At 35.1% G+C, this 19,156-nt stretch overlaps 1 protein-coding gene across 1 annotated transcript in view; it reads left to right on the plus strand.

Moving 5' to 3' along the window:
- Window positions 1-9,929: 9,929 nt before the first annotated feature.
- LOC108691190 (protein CBFA2T2) overlaps window positions 9,930-19,156 on the plus strand; it is a 50,458-nt gene continuing 41,231 nt past the window's right edge. Inside the window, exon 1 of the mRNA XM_018198855.1 lies at window positions 9,930-10,164. The gene's annotated coding sequence lies outside the window, so the exon portion shown is untranslated. The remainder of the gene's footprint in view (window positions 10,165-19,156) is intronic.

A 19,156-nucleotide genomic window follows, 5' to 3' on the forward strand; every position in this document is an offset into this window, starting at 1 on the left:
AGAGAGAGAGAGAGAGAGAGAGCAACGGGGTGCGTTCGCTGGTTCTGCGTCGGTGTAATTTTGCACGAGTGCGAAAATTACACCGTGCCGCGATGCCGATAAGTCGTAAATTACGGGCACGTAGGTAGATCGTGTAAAACGCGACCGCGGTCGGACCTGCGATTGACGCCATCACCACGCTTAAACTTACGGCCATACGTCGAATAAATCGGAATTAGCGTTTAATCACGTACGTTCGTTCGATAGTAGTCCGCCGGAATTGGTAATTGGGTCTCGAAATTCTCGAAAGAGAAGTTTCTCGTCTTCGATGATGCTCTTAATTATTTTATAGCAGTTTCATTGTAGTTTGTCGCTTTTTTTTTCTTTTCCTTTCTGTTTCAATCGTACATTTTTTTATAGAATATAAAAATTCTTCTATGCTTTTTGTATTTCTTTTTAACGTCTATAATTCTTGTTTGTGAGACTATTTTATTCTACATATATTATTTAGAGAATTATTACAGTTTATGGAACAATTTGAATTATTTCACCTGTGATGAATATTGAGTCGCGTTTAACATATCTTTCGTATGCATCGCATATGGCTATTTATAATAATATGTCAAAATTAATTGACGTCGTAATTTATAGGCAGTACGTATCTATTTACATTGTTGTGTCGTTTATGTCTCATATTCATCCATATTCGTATTTAGATCTGAACATCAGATGGAACAATAGAATATTTTTGTCACGATATTTCCGAAAATTCGACATATAAAGTAAAAAATGAAAAGTAAAAATTGATTCTTTACAATTCAAGAAAAATTATGTATAACTGTATAAGATTGTAATTAAATTATTTAATATATATAAATTAATATACGTAAATTGAAATATAGTTAGGAATTTTCATATTAAAAAAATTATGAAACTATATGTATTTAATAGCATCTCATTCGTTAACTTTTAATAACAATTGTATAAATCATTTCAGTCACAGACTTGTCTCGCCAATACATTACGCCAAGTATACTTTATTCGACAGAATTTTAATATCGGTTCCTGCTTAACGCACGTCCATTATTCCATTATTCTACTAAAAAATATTAGTTGTAATTGAATGATTTTCGAGAATTTCACGGAAAAAGCATCGCTTTTTTTCTTCTCAATGCCACTTACACTGAGAATCCTAGTTGAATCAATTAATATCTTGCTTGGATAGGCAAACAAATCCTTAATTAATGCAATAAAATAATTTGGTTGAAGTTTTAATAACATTTTATTTATGTTTCTGATAACAAGTAAAATGTTAACAAGTAAAATATTAACAATAACCAAATTTTTTTATGCGTTTCTTGCGTTCTCTTCACAAAGATTAAATATTTTGCGTATTTAAATACACGATTTCGATCGTAATACATATAAATGTAATACATATAAATGTAATACATATAAATGCGAACAGTAAAGAAAATATTTATTGTCTTTGAAAATTTTGTATAGAATTTCTGAATGTTCACGTCGATGCGATCGACTCGAGTTAACCGTCTGCCGAGGCTGTGCAAATTGGTAAATTCGCTAATCGCGCGTGGAGAATTTACGCGGCAAAGACACGCAGGCCAAGACTTTGTATGTAACGTCTGCGTCAGGTCGAATGATTTGCTATTTATGCAGCTCCGGCCGCCAGCCGCCAAGAGAAACTTAGATTGCTTCGCCGACTAATTCCTATCCGAGCGCCCGCTAATTCGACGTCGAAACTCGTGGCGCGTCATACCTGAAGCGGCTCGATAAATTACTCATCGTCCATCCAATTACCGGCGACGCGTCTGCAGCCCCGCTTCGTCATTCACGGTGACGCGAGTGAGCTCGATTCTTGTTGTCCGTTTTGCCGCTTCCTTCTTTGTAATCGTGAGTGAACGAGAGGATCACACAAAAAAAACGTAAACAGTGAGCGAATTGGCCAATTAGCTATAACCAGCAAATCCAACATGTTGATTTCTTTACGTCAGTAAAGGTCTATCTAAACAAACTTGCATAACCGCATTAACGAAAAATATGCATAAAGAAAAATGCATAAAGAAAAATATCCAATTGCATTTCTGTTACAAAGACGTATGTAAAATGCGATTGGATAAAGTTTGCACATTTTCCGTAATCGTAAGACTGTAACGCATCGTCTACAATACACGTAGTAAGAAGTAAGAGTAAGAAATTGACGAATCACAATCGAATGTGAAAAGAATAATTGACTGCGATTGGTCAATTTTTTACTCTTACTTCTTATTAACTACGCATAAGAAATAATTAGCTATAAATAATATCTTTTCGCTCGTATAACTTACAACAAATTAATAAATATGTATTTAATGTATTGATCTGGATTTTACTATTTATTATAATTTGAAATAATTAGCTAATCTCACAGTCAAGAACTGTCAAAAATTCAACTCTGGCTAATTCTTACGATACATCTTACACACATTCTTACAATAAGTCATTAGTAATAAATCAGAAGTCAGAAATTAGAAATTGATCAATCATAGTCAATTCTTCTTACATTTGATTGTGATTGGTCAATTTTTAGCTTCCGATTTATTACTATAATAGTATATTATAGTATATATTACTACGATATATTACTATAATAGTATAATAGATTTATTACTATATAATAGTACACCGAAAAAAAATTTACTAAATTTTAGTAACTATTTATTTCAATAGTACTAACAAAATATTTACTAAATGTAAACACATATTTATTTGATTTAAGCATAACTTTTTTTATTTTGAGTAAATACTTATTTACTAAGTATTACTTATTTACCAAGTACATATTTCGTTAGTACTATTGAAACAAATATTAAAATTCAGCAAATTTTGTTTTTCAATGTATAATAGATTTATTACTATAATAATGGTTTATTGTAGAATAGAGAGAGTCATTATTTACGAAAAATATATGCGAAGGGCAATCCATATAGGTGCTCGTAGATTTCGACCTACGGGAGATGGTCCACTTGACTTGCGAATATCTTAAATATCATCTGGAATATTTTAATATTTTTCCTTTTCAATTAGAAAAGGAGGTACTTCGTCACGCGGCTCGACTTTTGACGAAGACAACGTTCGGGAAAAACTTTCGACGTCCTGGCATCCGATCGCGTGCAGACGGAATCCTGGGATCTCGCGTCAGAGCGCGTATGCATGAGTGTGTACGTGGCGATGACAGGGTGGCGTGACGGAGTGCTAATAATACGTATAATAGGTCGGCGACGTGGTGTGTGCGCGCGAATTCGTGCCGATAAACGCGCGCGTCCACACCGGCTGCAATCTCAGCATGTACACACGTGTCATCCTGAGCAACGAGGCACGAGTGCACGCACGTGTCCGTGCATTTGGAGACGTTAAATCTGCGAGCGTCAGGCGCGACAGGCTCTAATTGGAAACAAATTGGGTATTCAGAATACTCTAAAACTGGAATCTTTAATTAATTCTTTCGGTAATGAAAATTGCGTGCTTCAAAATGAACTTCTCATGGAAAATGACATTAAGTTCTCAAGTAAAGTTGCATTAGAAATTAAACGGAATATTTCTTGTACGTTTCTACAAATAGAATCTACTCTCTAAATCTGAATCAGTGAACAATCACTAAGTGTTTACCTAGTGGAATATTTTGTACTGATAATCAGTGAAGTTCAACTAAAAAAATGTTTGAGCATTATATAACTAAAATATCGATCTTTGCATGTTAATTTCAATCTTTCAATATATTCATTGAAGCACTAAAACATTCATTCAAGCACTAAAACAAGATTAGTTAGATCACATAATAAAAATTAGCTCGATTAGGTATCGCATTTAATTCATTGATTACCAATGGCATACTTGGCATTGATATCAGTGATTATCCACTGATTCAGGTTTAGAAAGTAATTTATAAAAAACGAATATTAAAAAAATATTGGTATAGATTTAAAATGGTGTTAAATTCAGATCATGTCAGTGTTAATATTAACATCAACTCAGTAAGAATTATATAAATATTGCAGGATATTAAATTCATCTTGATATTTTTTTAGAATAAAGGTTTGTTACGCTTTCTTGTAATTTGAAAAGAAACACATTAATTTTGAATGTACTTTTTAATCCTTTGATGCCACTTTGTGTATGACATACCCAGTTTTCTTTTTCCAAGGCTTTTTTCATTGCTTATATCTTGTTTATTAATTAAGATACATCTATTATGTTCCTCTGATATTCCAGTTGAAAAAAAATTCTTTGCAATAAGTACGTTCATTTTTATGAGTTATAAGCAATCGAATTGAGTTGGGTATGCTCATGTTCAAGTATGTCGTCCTATGGCATCGAAAGGTTAATATAAATAAATTCCTTTCACTACACGTCGTGCTTTATTATTTACAATATTGAAACGTTTAAATTCTGTTACTTTATGTTTCATAAATCGCGAATTAACTCTAAATGACGTGATGCGACGGATGGATGATAAGTTTTGAGAATTCCGCGATCGATCGATCAATGCCGAACATCGGATGGTCGATGGCATGTCTTCTGCGTCCTCCACGAAGACAGCTGGCGTGATTGTGGGTCGACGAGCATTCCCCGTCAGCGCCCGAGTTTGGAAATCGGTCACGGGTTAGTACTCTCACGTACACGATGATCCGCTCGAAATCGAGATAGACGGTACCTGCTTAATAGAGGTGAGAACGACGAGAAATGTCGGCTGTCAAAGCTTTCGCAACTTGAATTTTTCTTGTCACATATTATATACATTATATAATAGAATACATAATTATGAGAAATATATCGTCACACACAAACCTAAACAGTTTTCCCAATGTGAAGATCAAGTTAATTAATATAATAGATATTTTTAAATATATTAATTAATACAATAAATATTTCTATAAATATTCCTTCTATGTCTTGGGATTATAACATAAAAACATTAAATCTGTTAATCTGATAATGATTTTTTTTCTTGGATGTGAAGGGATTGATATTTTGAAATTGTATTGCTGAGGATGGTTCTAAACTGAACTCAAATGTATTTTTTGGAATAAAGATGTAAAATTGCGTACTAATTATCACGCTGGACTCTCATTCGCCCTGATTTTTTTTTTGGGATTTTTTGTTATTATTTCTATAGATATTAATATAGCAAATATTTCTACGTGGAATTTAGAAAAATGTATTTTCACTTTGAATCCCTTACTTACCTTAAGAAGAAATACGTTATCTTTGAGTGCGCAATACACAATCTTTATGTTTCTAACATGAACCTTGCGTTGCCTTATGGAGATCCTTCAAAATCCTGCGTTGATTTGTACAGAATATGCAGTCATATATGTTTCCTGTATGCTATTTTTGCATATAAATTACATCCGTATTGTTTAACGCGACTACGCCGATTTGTCCGTGTAGTTTTTCGAACTTTTATGATCGTGCAGAGATTTCGTGAGCACAACGGTGATCGATGTCGCGCTGAAAGCGGAGCGGCAAAGGAGCGGCGCAGGATTCAAAGTGCCGAGATGAGGTGAGGCTGCACACTCCTCTGGTGTCGGGGAGAATGGTGGGAGGTACGGGAGGCCAAGCTATTTCTCAGCTTCAGCGGCAGAGCCTTTCTTCGCGGGAATATATCGACACGTCAGGAGCACACTGGCCCGTTTACAATATCGCGTATAGGAACGTGCGCGCGCCTACATTTCGGCCGTCTCGCACCTCATCGTGCGAGAAACATCGCTTCACAATGATTTCGCATCGATCGCGGCTCTGGATCGTCTTAAAAAATGAAATTATCAAAGAACTCTTGGCTTTCGGTTTCCTTTGGCATTTCTATAATAAGATATAATATGATATCATCACCATAGATAATTTCGAATAGTATTATTAGTAATCAGAAAAAGTAAAATTACGAATCAATTCTCTAAAGTCTTTGAAGTGAAATCTCGCTCTAAGGTCCATATTTATATAGTCATGTTTCTGCTGAGGAATTCAGCTGAAATTAATCTTGAGTCATGGAACAGTTCAATAGACGAATCTTGAAAGTCGATTTGTAATTACAATTTAAATGAGAAAAGGAAGTTTATCTCGAGATATCTTTTACTAACATTTATAGTTGAGTCTTGAAGCAAAATCTTGTAATAATCTTGAAATTTATATCCTCTAATTCTTTGAGAAAACTTTTGTATCACATAAGGCTGGAGATAACTTGGGAAGAAAAAATTATATAATATTTATATTAGAGTGCATTATAATCTATATATATGTATATAATATATTATATTATTTGATTTCTAATCAAGACGTGAATCGTTTGTGTTTCAGACTTAATATTCTGAGTATCTCATCTGATACGCTCTTAAGATGAGATTGGAGAAACTACTATAAATACGGGCCTTAAGAGTGAAAAATTGAATGAGTCTTGAAAAACAATGGTACAATTATCTATTTCTAAGAGATTTCACTCTGTGGAGTGAAATTCATTCTAAAAATTATAGAGAGCAGAAATATATGCAATATACTATTAATATATTGAGAAATAAATAAGTAAGGAATTAACTGCTAATATAATGAAATAAGCTAAGGCAAAAAATAAATAAAGCTGACGATTATTTATTAATTAAAAGAAATTTTTATTTAAAAGATATTCTATTTTATTTGACTTAGATAACAACAATTAACATTCATATATATTAAACTATAATTTTAAACAAAAAATAAAACCTTATCGTTCGGAATTACCCGCCATCACGCTTGGCAATGCTGAATCGAGTTTTTATTTAAAATTGTAGTTTATAAATTAATATAATACGTGTTAATTGATGTAGTTTAAAGTTAATATCCTTTAAATAAAAATTTTATAATTTATAAATAATCATCGACTTTTTCCTAAGATATTCGCGCAATTCCCCAACTTTTCCATACATTGAAAACATCGAAAACATGTAATAGTATTTATCTTAAATGGTGTGTGCGTTTTATAATTATATAGGTGTACAAGTATGAAATGACGATTTTTTTCCCAAAAAAAACACGTTAAATTCGGAAGAATGATAAAAAGAGATTTATTCAAAGTATGCTCCATTGCTACATTTTACCATTACAGTTACACATTTTTCCCATCTTTCGGACAATTTGTGGATACCACGCCAGTAAAAATCTTCCCCTTTTGCCGCGAATCATTCATCGAATCATTTTTTTCACATCTTCGTACGAACCAAAGCGCTGCTCAGCAAGTGCGTGACCCATCGATGCAAACAAGTGGTAATCGGAAGGAACCAAGTCTGGTGAGTAAGCCGCGTGGGTAGAACTTCCCAGCTGAGTGCTTCCAACGTGTCCCGAACTGGTTTTGCCATATGTAATGGAGCATTGTCATGGAGAGAAATGACCTTGTGTTTCCTCTTTTGGTATTCGTTTTTTAAGCAGCGAACGATTCAAATCGATCAATTGTTGTTGATAGCGTTTGATATTAACCGTTCGCCAGGCTTCAATAGCTCATAATAGACCACATCCTTCTGGTTCCACTAAATACAGAGCATCGTCTTCCTGCCAAAGCGATTCGGTCTTGCGGTCGATGTGGATGGTGCGCTTGGGTCTATCCATGATTTTTTGCTTGGGATTCTCAAAAAAAATTCACTTTTCATCCCCAGTAACGATACGATGCAAGAATGACTTTCTTCTGTATCGTTCAAGCAAAATTTCACATGTGTTTTTGCGCCTCTCCATCTCTGTCTCTCATTCAATTCATGTGGCACCCATCTGCCGACTTTCTGAATCTTTCCCATCTCTCATAGGCGATTGGAAACAGCTTGTTGACTAACGCTCAATTGCTCTGTGAGTTGTTTTTGTGTTTGTGAATCATCTTCATCTAGCAATGCTTGCAATTCCACGTCTTCGTACTTTTTGGTTTTCCGTGTTCCTTATCTGCAACATCGAAATCTCTAATTTTGAAACGCTGAAACCATCGTTCACACGTTTTTTGCGCTGGAGCATGTTCACCATAAGCTTCTCCAAATAATCGGTATGATTCCGCAACAGTGTTCTTCAAATGAAAACAAATGAAAAATTAATGCTGTCCGCGAATACTCCTTATTTGGTACAAATTTCGTCATATTAAACACAGCAACACAATACTATGCAAACAAATACTTTTCAATCAAATCACTTTGCGCGTTTGATACTTGTTGATGGTACAATAAAATGGCGTATAATGTTAAATCTTTGTACTTCACACTGTATTTGTGCGCCATCTGTTTCTCAAATCGTCATTTCATACTTGTACACTGTATAATGTAACATTAATTATAAACGTATATCTGGTATATCGGACCATCACTGAACGCGAAAAATAAGTGGTTATTTCATATTTATGATTACTTCAATAACACTTTATGATTACTGCAATAGTATCGTTCACGTTCATCAAGTTCGCAATTTTTTTCACTGTCCCCTCTAATACATTGTATTATATTGTTTATTATTAATTCTATATATTCTTCTATATATTCTATATATTCTATATTAATTCTAATAGAAGTATGAATATTAATATTCATTATCAAAAAAAAGACAAAGATATACATCTGAAATTATTTACAGGATTGTAAAGATAAGCGCAGTGCTTAAAAAACAGAATATTTTATCATAAGTAAAGATTTTGAGGATAAACTGAGAACACAGAAAACCTTTACGCCTGCTTTATGAAATCGTTTTTTTAAATATAAATTTCCACATGGAAAAAAATGGTTGAATAATTTTTACCTTACAAGATTAGTAAAAATTTTCTGGCTATTTTTACCAAACTTATAATTTACTTGCCTAAAAAAATATTAAAGGTGTAAGGTATGTAAATAATACATTGCAATTATAATAAACCTAGTCAAGTGATTTTACTTACAGTAAAGTGAATCATATTATTCTCAAAATTGTGAACAAACGAGCAATTCTCAAATTTTATACACTTGTATTTTTTACATTAAAATAAATTTTATCAGCGCTATAAAATACTCGTCAAAGTAAATTCTATTGAGATGTATGGTAATTTTATACATTTACTTTACGAAATGTAAAAGTATTATACCTTATAGTACGTGTCGTCATACAACGATCGCTCATTTATCAAAAAGTAAAGTAAATTTTACATAAGTGAGAGAGCGCCTGTTCCTCTATGGATCTGCCAATTCCATAAAATTTACTAGAATTCTAGCGCATATTATGCTTTATATTTTTTTCTCACGCAAAAATGTCGTACAGTCTCGAACATTATCGACGTTATTAGAACTACTGAATAATTTCAATCGCGTAATTTTCGCAGAATTCACATCGCGTGGGATGTTCCGGTTCTACATAGGTACAATCGACCAGAGATAATTCCGCCAGGTGTCTTGCAAATTGTTTCTATCACCATTACACGCGGTGAAATCATCGTCGATACCGGATATTGTAATCATCACGCCTAGAGAAAAAAGTGTCGCAGGTTAAGGCCGGTTGGAGGTTGCGTGGTGGATTCACCTCCTCCGCCACCGGCTGGCTGGCTGGCTGCCTGGCGTCATCCTTTCGATTCTCCGGACTCCGATGAGACCTCAGTTGGCCGCTGACTGCCGTCCGTGCGTCGCGCATGTTCGCGCTGCTCTGTCGCAGCTTCGACATTCGCTCTACGACGTTGCACTTTCAGTATCAATTATCAATCCTTCAAGATTTTCATTTATTACGCGATTTAAGCGTCCTCGAAATTTTTTACTTGTCAGAATTCTTTGTTTTTTTTACTTTCGCGCGTTCCGTAGTTCAACTTCGTTTTTATTGAAATTATCGTTCTTATTGCAATTTCCCTTCTATCTCCTGGTGTTTTCGAAATTTTCTTCTCGTCCTTGTACGAAGATACGCTGGGTTATTTTTTTTATTTCTTACATTTGCACATCGCGTCCACGGGATATATAACGCGTGAGACGCACGTTTATCTCTTGATCGATACCGAAAATCGGAGACGAATGCATTTCTGCATGATGAAGCGCAACGTCGACATTCGCTCGCGAGGGCACCCACGGCGCTCGTGAAAGCCCGCGATCGCGAAACTGTGACTGATCGACAGCTCGCCGCCTTCTCTGGATTTTTTTTTGCGGTTTAATCTGGCACGCTGCGTGAACATCGATCAGGCAGGAGGTGAGAATTCGTTATAAGTTATAGTTATATACCACTCGAACTTTCTCGGGAAATTTTTTAAAACTTGCAGCGAAACTCTCAACATAGAAAAAAATTATTCGATGTGTAACTCTCCTTCGTAGATTTTGAAGACGTTATCTTTCAACTTAGTTAAATTTATTAAATTAAATTTATTATTTCTATACATTTCTTACAAGACATTCATGTTGATTATCATGTTCTGATAATCGTAAATAATTTTATTATCTTAACATTTTTTTATAAAAGGAAGATTAGATTTATTAAAAATTATATAATAAAAATTGTATAATTAATAAATACGTAATTTTATAGATAAAAGAAAAATCTATATTTGTAAAATATTAGTATTATATTTATAAAATAAATTACATACTCGCATATGTACTTTCAATCTTACGCGATATTTAAAAATAGCTATCGTGTGACAGTATGTGCAATTGTGAACATTCGTAATGACAGTATTTTTATGATGAGAAATAATAGCCTGATTGTGCGGAACGTCTGAAGAACAACGTGTAACTCTGCGGAACATGTGTGTTTGAGCATTAAAATAAATTCAAAAGGCACATAATCGCACGTGGCCATATGTCTGCAAAGTTCGCGTTAAAAAGCTATGGGCCTCGTAATATTGGGAACATGATAACTAGGAAATCGCGTGCTGCACAAAGCTGCTGTCATTTTAATCGGCACTGCAACATTACGATTATACCGTAATTTTTACCAAAAGAACTTCACGTGCATGGCTCTTGTATCGATTCCGCTATTAATGAGAAATACCATGTTTTGACCTTTCCAACGTATTCGACCATTCGACATGTGAAACTAAGATGCGAAAAGAATGACATTCTTATAATACAAAATACATTTCAGAAAATCACAAAATATGTTAATTTTTGTATATTTGGACATATAAATCTTTACATAGAAATACATAATTTTAGAACATTTAAAAATTGTCAAAATTGCCCTGAATACGGATTTACGGCACATATATGTATATTCACTATATACAAAAAAAAAATGATTTTGTTAAAGTATTTAAAAATTTAGACACGGAAAATAATTTTAATGGATTATTAAAATAATTACATAGAAATCTCAAGTATAATAAGCAATGTTGCAAAGAAATTTTGATATTCTAGCAACCAACAGTTTGAGCGTTCTACAATTATGTAGGACACTTAACTTTGGTTGCTAGAATAATCAAAATTTTGTTGCAACATTATAATAATTATTTTGATGGCTCAACAAAATTATTTTCACATTTGTATCTAGCTGAATTTTTATATGTTTCAGCAAGACACTTATCCATTCTTTAGCTGTTCGTAAATTATCGTTTACTAAAAAGAAAGAAATTTAACAGTTTAATAATAATAATTTTGAACGTACAAAATTTTTCCAAGTACCATTATTATTTAATACAAAAAATATTAGTTTTATCGACAAAATCGAACGAATTAAAAACCTTAAAAACTAATCGCTCGTAATATCTACCAGCCATAGTGAATATATATTTCCGAGAGAACTTATCGTGCCAAACATCGGAGAATCAAACTATCGAAGCGCAAAGAATACGTATGTAATGCCGTAGACGAGAGGGGTGGATGAATCGCCGTGGGGCAAAGACTACCGGAGGGAACTTGGAATTTTCTTCGACGAGAGCACGGAGATAAGGACCGAACAGCGCGACGAAAACCCTTGTCAGGTGCACCCTTTCGCACGGTATTTGCCAATAATCGGTTCCCCGGCGGCGTATAGGGTACGTCACGATTAACCGTGGCGGAAGTGCGCTACGAATTCGTATCCGCCGCGCGCTTCCGCAATGTTCGCGCGAACCGCGCTTGTCGATCTTTACGCTCTCTCATCTCCCGCGTCCTCATCTCCCGTGTCCCTCAGCATGCATTGCCATTTCCTCGGCATACGCCACTTATAACGTATAAATCGCGTAGCTCTTGTTTTGTCCTAGCAACTTACACTTGTACCGATAATTACATTAAACTGCAGTGCATCAATTCGGTAGTAAGTACGTTGAAACAAAATGTATTTTGCCAAAGAAATGATACAAATGTCGTTATACACGGAAAGTTTTGTTGAAAAAAAATTAAAAAAAAAAAATAATTTAATTGAGATCTGAAAATAATTTTAAAAAATTAAAAATTTAGCTGGATACAGATTTGTAAATAATTTTGTCGAATCATCAAAATAAATGTACATGGAAAACTCAAGATGGTCGCTAGAATTTCAATTTTTTGCAACATTTCTTATCATGCTTGAGCGTCACATAATTATTTTGATAATCCAAAATATTTTCAGTCCTGCATTTAGCTAAATTTTTAGACTCTTCAGCAAAACCGTTCTTTCCGTGTAATTATGATATGATTATAATATAATATAATGCAACTATAATATTATCTGATAATGACAATTTTGGGATTGATATTATAATCATAATTGAATCAGATTTTTATTTTATTTTATTTTTATATTTATAATTTTTATATTTATAATAGATATAAAGATTGTATAATAAATCATAAAGAATTAAATTCGAGAAACCTATAAAGACTATTGTTAACCTAATTATAAAAATCAATATATAATTCAATCTGTCACGTTTAACAGAAATACGTCAAGCTAAAATCAAAATTCACACTGTAAAGTCAAATATGTAAGTCTTTACATATATGTGTGATTTAGTTCAAAAATCACACATCATAATATAATATATGCTTAGAAGTATTAACTTTACACATCAAAATGTATTTTTTTTTACACGGAAAATTAAAGCATACGTACATAAAGTCACTTATTAGTAATAAATGACTTTATATATGTGTAATAAGTTATGACACGTATTTGGATTTAGAGTGCACTCGGATATTCCCAAATCTCACTTTGATAAATCATTAACGTAGATACCGAAAGGAAAGGATTATGCTTTCAGCGCGACAAGACCTCGTTAAACGGGGACACCGTTTACGAAGTGCACTGCTGATGGAAGTATCCTGTATTCGAGACTCGCGTATGTACACGCGTGCTGCAAGGAACGCGTACACGCGTGCAGGTATGCTCGTCGGTGCGGCGTGTTATACCGAAGTATTATATCGATTAACTGTTGGCAACAGAAGAGAGGCGGAGGAAAGCTTGTCAGGGGCTGCGGCGTGGCTTTGGCTTTCCTATATTATTAATCTTTCTCTTTCTGCCTCCCTTCCACTTCCTCGTATTCCCGTTCTCTCCCCCCCCCCCCTCTCTCTCTCTCTGTCTCTCGCTCACTCATGGCCCACCCTGGTGGTTGCCTTCCGCTTTTGCTCGTCGTCTCACTCCTCACCCACCTCATCCCCAGTGAGCTCTGTCTGCCGCTGCTGCTCCGCTCGACCTGCCATATACGCGTCCGTCGAGTCAGTCAGGTGTTGCGGGCAGCTTCCGCGCTTCAAAGAGAATCAAGAGTTACGACCGCGGAGAGAGACTCGACCTCCGCTTGCTCTTTTGGTCTCTCGGTACCTTCCGGTGATACCTCTCTAGCTGCGTTGCGTACTTTGCATCACAGCGGTACCATCCGTGAGTTACCTTTTCCGGGTAGCATGTAATTAGCGAGCGTTAACGGTGGCACGTAAGTTCCGCGAACCGATGGACATTTGCATTGAATAGCCTGAAATTGTTCTGAGAATAATAGTAAAATTTGTTACGTGTCCTAAGGCAGTGTACCAAAATAATTGTAGAGAAGAGTTACGCACATTTAATTATATTTTACAAAGTAATTATCGAAATTAAAAGGTACCTGCAATCAACATATACTAAGAGAAAAGTCGTTAGAAAAAGCGGAGATTTCTAAATTAAGAATTTTAATTTTAAAATAAAAGTAAGATCGAGATCTTCGATGTTTTAAGAGATGTAAGTTAAATTAAATGATGAATGAAAGATGATCCGTCATTTTTTTTAAGCCCATAATGTCGTTATATTTCTCTGTTTCTTTACTTCTTTCTTTGGAAGAAATTGACCGTGTCGAAATTGCTAGCAATATTATATATATCTCGAATTGAAAATTTCAGCTACAGGAAATTTTATCGATAATCCGCAGATGATTGAATAGCACGTGTCGTCGAGGTCGGTTGCAGGATGCGCAACGGCGAAATAGATTCATACCTCACTTGCCTATATAGAAGTGCCGGCAATTGTATCGGTACACTGTTGCTACCTATTCGCGCACCTAAACGTTCAACAACCCCCGCATAGTTAACCATGTGTCCGACAATTTTCGCTGACACTGACGAACCGGCCGTACCATCGGCACACCTGCGAACGCCATCCGATATTTCTGTGGATATATTAAGTGTCGATCGATCGTTTGTTGTCAGTCACCTACATACAGCTTAGAACAAGAGAGCTGCGATGTGATAAAATTTTGAACATTAAATGTTTTTTAATTAAAAATTAAAATTTTAAAGATTTGAAAAACAAAGAGATCTAATTGACTAGTTATTTTGTATTTTAGGAGATTTTAGATATGATTCTATGAATTATATAATATATTTAGATTGATTTAAAAATATAATCGAAAAATATAAATAAAATATGAAAAAATTGAAATATTAAGAATGAATCGTTATGTAAATAAATTATAAACTTTTTAAATTAAAGATAGATTAGAAATCACCAATAAAATATTTGCATTATTATTATTATTATTATTATTATGTATATTAAATACAAATAAAATTATCACTCAAAGTCACGAAATCATATTTATGATAATTCTCTGACGTGGCTGTGACGGTTACGAAACCAAAATTGCCAAAATTTGGGTTTAATTATCAGCGAGAAATGACGTGCAATTACATGTATCCTGCAATTTGTTGACTGTTATTGCCTAATATTGGATAAAATGGTCCAATGAACTAAACCATTATTTTATCCTAAAAAAGAAAAAAATACTCGCGTATTTCTTCTATTTTGAATAATACATTAACTAAAAGTCAACTTTGATTTTATTTAAGCCTTCAAATTTTTCAAAATAAAATTAAAAAAAGAAGAATATAAGATATAGTCCGTCACAAAAATGTATAATTACTTTGTTAAATCAAAAGAATATGTTTAGATCTATACTTGATCTTCATTAGTTTATTTTAAATTATAAAACTAAGAAACTATAATAGAAATTTCTCGACGTAACGAAAAAGAGTGCGAATAAAATGAAACCAATAATAGTATTAAGATAATAATAATGTCGAATGCTTAAATATACGGAAAACGAAGAATGAACACAATATCAGTAAGTTGTCGATTTTTAAAGTGATCTACAAACGAATGTCTAATTACAAACTTATGTATAATTTGACTTTTGTTTTTATACTAATACTGTGTGTCCCGAACTAATATCAGTCATGGGATCGCCTTAGCCACGTGACGGACTATTTAAAAGATAAAATTGTGTAGAAACGTAGGGTGACGAATGTTGATGGACCAGCGCGGTGATTAATTATCCGCGCACGCGATGACGTCCTCGATTATCCTCTCGTTAGTCCCGTGGAAAAAGTTCGTTCATTTAACGCGTTTGTGCCCCGCTAACCCGATACACCCGGTAAATGGGACAAATCGCTTCGTTAATTGAAAGCGCAGATTTTTTTATTGTTGAGATTAGATAGGTGCAGTTCGAATTTCCGCAGTTCGGGCTTCGGGAAAAGTTATTGATATTTTTGATCACAGGGAATATTATCGCTCGCATGCTAACTGGGAACGCGCGTGTGTCGCGGGCGAAATAAAAGAGTTAATTGCAAATATCGGGACGATATTCGGTCCCGCGAAATTCGTTTTCGTTTTAGCATTTCATAATTTTCCTGGCGCACCATGGCCGTTCCGGTTTAACGCCAAGTGTGTATACAACGTGAGCGGGACGTCAAAAGCGGGTATAACTGCGACGTACCTGCGCATGACATCTTTGTAATGAAACCAAGCAGAACCTTCGCAAGGTAAAGCTTCGATACCATTAACGATGTAACGGTTTCACGTCGACTCCAAAGAGCGAAGTATTTACTGTTTTGCTCGTTTTGCTTTCTCTCTCTCTCTCTCTCTCTCTCTCTCTCTCTCTCTCTCTCTCTCTCTTTCTTTCTTGTTCGCTGACTTACTTTCTTTATTCTCTTTTCGTGTGTTGGGAATTTCATAATTCGTAAAGTCGATCAAATGAAAATAGGAAAATCGCAACGTTGAACGGTGCGAATGATTTGTTTTGATTCTTATTTTAAAAAATTAATCGTCTCATATCGAGCCAGCATGTATAAACATATTTACGCAAGTGCGCGAATTTATGCGAACGAAATGAAAAAACTGATAGAATCGAAGCACAATGGGTTGCACGCGATTAGGGTTATATTTGAATTACAAGAAAAGAGTACATATTGTATGTATACTTTTTTAAAAAAGGATGATAATTCGGAGGTGGAAGGAAGAAATATATTTTTTATGCGATAAATGTAGGTATTTAATAAAATTTCTATTCAATATAATTTTATTGACAATTCTTATTATTATAATAATTTATTTATAATTTTAGAAAATTTTAATTAAAGTTTTACGACTTCAAAAAAAAGTACTTATATCTTAACTCTTAATGCACTCTAATGATTTTCTAGTTCTTTATTACATATGATTATTCATGTCCCGAGTTAATTTTTACACTTTAATTTACACTTTAACGAATATACAAAAATTATTAAGTGATTTTTACATATACTTTAACAACTTTAGAAAGAATTTATAAGACTGTGCATTAAAAAACTGCACATAAAAAATATTATAACTAATTATGCACCTAGTCTTTTTACGAAAAGAAATGTGCAGAACATAAATCCCAATCGTGTCTAAAGGTTAAAAGAGTACCGGTAATCCTACCAATCATCCTAAGGATGCCATCCTTCGACGGCCAATGATCTCATCAGAGAGAGATGTCTCTCTGCGGACGATTCTACTGAACGCGTTAATTGGCGACGGCTGCTGGTTTGTCGCGTTTCCAAGATCAGGTCGACAGCTCCGCAATGACGACAGTGAGAGAATGAGAGATTGGAGAAGAGAAAGAGAGACAGAGAGTGAATGAGTGAGTGAGAGAGAGAGAGAGAGAGAGAGAGAGAGAGAGAGAGAGAGAGAGAGAAAGAGAGAGAAAGAGAAGCGAACGAACGCATCGTCGAGAGGTTGACGACGACAGCGCGAGAGCGCGGGACGTGGAGCGGCGCGGCGCGTCGCGACGCGTCGCGTCGCGTCGCGTCGCAGCGCGGCTCTGTGCGTGACATTTTTGTAATGAAACCATGCTAAACGCACGTCGCGCGCGCTCTCGGCAGTCAGTACGGTAGACATCTGGCCTGCCTCTCGCCTGGCCGTTCTAATATTGGAAATTTCAGAGTACGTCCCCACCCGCCGCCTCCTCTTCGGGGGCACCGTACCATGTGTGGGACATATGTATAAACATAAGCTCGCGAGACGCCGAAATCGTCTCCGCCGAAACGTGGTCGCGATCGATCCACGATTATTCGCCAGTACCTCCAGATTTCCTCCCCTTTCATTTTCTTTCTTTCTCTTTCACGCGGATACTTGGTGGGACGTTCCAGAAAACGTTCACTATGTCACATTACATATTCTCTAAAATCTTGAAAGTGGAATTTTTTCTAACTCTAAAGAGTGAAATCTTATTCTTAAAAATTGATAATTGAGTTCACTCTTTTCTAACATTGACTTTTTGTTATTCTTTAGAATTAGATTCCGCTCCAAAGATTTTAGAGAGCATAATGATCCGGTTTGCTGAGAAAGGAATATTTTACTGCGAGTTAATTTATATTTCTTTATTATATTAATAACAGTTTATATTTTGTGTTATATTAATTTGCATTTTATATTGTGTTCATTTACACTTTGTATTACATTAACTTACATTTTGTATCACGTTAATTTATATTTTGTATTACATCAACTCTATTGTGAATTTTTTTTATGCTTGCAACAAAGAGAATTTCCACGTTGTCTGAGTAATAATATTATACAATGATTGAAATTAATAACGGAATTTTTATAGAAGAATAAAATAAAATAAAGGAATCATAATAAATTATCTTAATAATTTTCTTTTCTTTATAATTCTCTTTCTCACTTAGAGTGAGATAAATCTATATATCTATTTATCTATCTGTCTATTTATCTTTCTCTCGTTCTCTTTCATCCATGCCGCTTTTTCCCATCGGCTGCGCTGGCCTGTCCGGTACTTTTTTCTCCTTTCTTGCGCCGCCATTGAAAGTGGAGCGAATTTAGTGAAATGTTTGATAGAGTCGTCGTCATCCCCAGTGGGTCTTTCACTTTATTTCGAAATTCGCAAATGGCACAATTGGAGAACTGAGGGAAATATCGGGGAAGGGCTGTTTGTTCTTGCTTATTATCGGCGCGCTCGTTGGCAATTATAATAATATAATAATAATCAATTAAATACTGCCCACAGTCGTTGTAATATTATTCACGACAATAAATGCCGTTTATAATTACATCGATTGCAAGTATAATTAATAAAATTAATTCGGTACGCCGACGTTATTAAACGCAGTTTATCGTGGATGCCCCACCCCACTCTTGGTTCTTCTATAAAGAGACCGAGAATTGATCGTCGGCATCCCGGGGGAACAAAGAATGAAAAAAGAAGTCGGGGAGGGAGGGGGGGCGGCTCTAATGTCCAAGCGGAACCTGGCGTTAGCGCGGTAATGCAATTCGCGAGTAACGCGAGTGACGGCGAAGCTTTTACATCCGTGCCGCGCGTAACCACAGCTGCGCGCAATTACGAGCGGCAGAGCCGCGGATTTTCTGCCGCGGCACGTATATCACCTCGCAACAGCACCGCTCTTGTTTGCTTAACTAAGCGTCTTAACGAATTTCCGGAGACGCGCGTCTCCGGCAAAGTCGGGAGCCAAAGCTCACCTTAACGACACGGCGGGGGGGGGAGGAG

The sequence above is a fragment of the Atta colombica genome, unplaced genomic scaffold (genome assembly GCF_001594045.1).
Source record: "Atta colombica isolate Treedump-2 unplaced genomic scaffold, Acol1.0 scaffold41, whole genome shotgun sequence".
Classification (NCBI taxonomy): domain Eukaryota; kingdom Metazoa; phylum Arthropoda; class Insecta; order Hymenoptera; family Formicidae; genus Atta; species Atta colombica.